Here is a 2445-nt window from a genome sequence, read left to right as displayed (position 1 = left end):
TCTCTGCTAACCATCCGATGGTTTTGAGATATCCCACTTTTCGGGCTTTCAAACGAGCACTTCTTTGACAAAGCATCTGCAGCTGCTATTTATAACTCTTACCAACCATCCGATGGTTCTGACATACCCCGCTTGTCTAGGTTTTCGGCAACTACTCTCTCCATTTCTCGGATATGATCACTTAACTCGGCTCTCTTATCCATTGAAACTTCTGCAGCGACGTCCCGCTTTGCAGGTGGTGGTGAATGAGTGGGAGCTTTGGATGGTGAAATAGTTTCGCCGAGATTTGATTTGAGAATCGGTGTAGTTGTTTCCCAGCCAAAGGGTTCACCGATGCATGTGAAGTGTGAGCGGCAGATGAAAGTACAATTTTGATCAATGGATGGACATGCTCATGTCCATCACTTTTGCACTCCTGCGTGAGTCCAATGATGAAGGAAAGAGTCAAGCAGAACATTTCATTTTTTTAGTGACTTTCTTCTTGCATAAAGTCACGCTAATATGGAGTATACGTAGGCGTGCGTGCGTGCGTGCGTAGGGTAGCATACATCCATTGTCAGCCAACTTGATTACTTATCCTTTTGGATGACCATGATGAGAAAAGACTTGAATTTGAATAGCCCATTCAAAAAAGGCATGTCACGTCATACCTGCTGCTCCCGTTACACATGCATCGATGGGTCATTTGACTGGTCATATCAATAATGATAGGTGCATACACAAAACTTTCACCATCTAAAGGTTTGACCCCTTCACTCATACCTGCAGAGCAGAATGGTGCCGCAGAGGTCTCAACGCACGGACAAGAGAGCAGAGTGCAACAAATAAATCAAAGCTTTAAAGGAAGAACTTACTGAGAAGCCGGAAAAGCGGGATATTTCAGATTCATCGGATGGTTAGTAAGAGTTAAAAATAGCAGCTGCAAGATGATCCGACAAAGAACTAATCGTTTGAAAGCCAGGAGAACGGGATATCTCAGATCCATCGGATGGTTGATGAAAACTCAAGATAGTCAAACATGAGGCAGCAGTGATGCAATATATCAAACATATTAAGGCTGCCAAGCATAATTTGCCGGGAAGCCGAAAAAACGGGATATCTTAATTCCATCGGATGGTCCAAGGATAGTCTAGAACTGTAGATTATGCTAGCGATTGGATGACCTTTCTGTCTGTATAACATGCATGTCAGTTGACCTGTCAGATTCGATTTTGACATACTTGACAGTCTAGGGAAAATCATACGAATTCTGAAAACTGTGAAACGAATGAATGAAAGGTATATAAAGTCCCCTTTTTTGTTTGAACCCATCCCCCAACACCCACATCTCATTCCAATCATCATCCCACTTGCCGTTCAGAACCCACTTGCCATTCAGAACCCACTTGCCATTCAGAACCCACTTGCCATTCAAAACTCCCTTGCCATTCCAGGAGCCCCTTGCCATTCAATCAGCATCATCCACTTCTCATTCAGTCAGCATCATATCTTTTCTCACAAGACGATGACTGTGGCTTTCAAATGCAAGCAAACACGGCATCACTTCACTTCACTTCACTTCACAAAAACGGCTCACAGGTGTAAACGCCAAGGTCTTCTTTGGCGCTTCGGGAAAAACTTTGAAAACTCAATGAACACCATCTCATATTCGTCCTCACCCAACCGGCATCATCCAATTCTGAATTATAGATCACAGCTCATTTAAGCGGCATCGTTCTCTTATCATTCGAGATCCATCCATCGTACAATCGGCATCACACACTTCTCTTTTCAAGTCGTCACACAATCATTGCGGCAATCAACGCAAACACGACCCGTATCACTCCATGAAAATAGCTCACAAGTACAATCGCCCAAACGGAGTCCATATCAATCAAATGTTTCCCCGGACGATTCGAGAAAGTCTTCTAAAGATCAAAAAGAGCAGTCGAAGATTCATCGCTTATCCCTTTGCCGATGCATGCAAGATCAATTTCGAACGTATCAACCGAATAAGCGGAACATCATCAGCCGGAATAGAGCACTTGCCATCACCATTACTCAAGTCTTCCGACACCGTCACAGCAGTATCATGTTTACTCAACGGTTCCAAAATTTAATTCACAAACAACGTTCACGGTCAAGAAGGCATTACTTGATCATCAATCAAAATGGCGACATGATCACTCTTGCAACGTCTTATACGACACTTGCTTTCTCATCCTCGCGCTACCCTTTCTTGGGATCAAAGAACTCGTTCTTTGCTATTCTCACTACTCCTCCCACTTCTCCTCCCACTCCTCCTCTCACTCCTCCTCTGACACATCCTGAAACAGCATTTTGCTTTGCAACTGCATTAAAAAAAAGATCGAACAAAAAAATAAGAAAAAGATCAAAAAAATAGAAATTTTAAAAAAGATCTAAAGGTCAAAAAAATAAAAATAAAAAAGATCCAAAGGTCAAAGA

The sequence above is a fragment of the Meira miltonrushii genome (assembly GCF_003144205.1).
Source record: "Meira miltonrushii strain MCA 3882 unplaced genomic scaffold FA14scaffold_3, whole genome shotgun sequence".
NCBI classification, from domain to species: Eukaryota; Fungi; Basidiomycota; class Exobasidiomycetes; order Exobasidiales; family Brachybasidiaceae; genus Meira; species Meira miltonrushii.
This window is presented reverse-complemented; position numbering follows the sequence as displayed.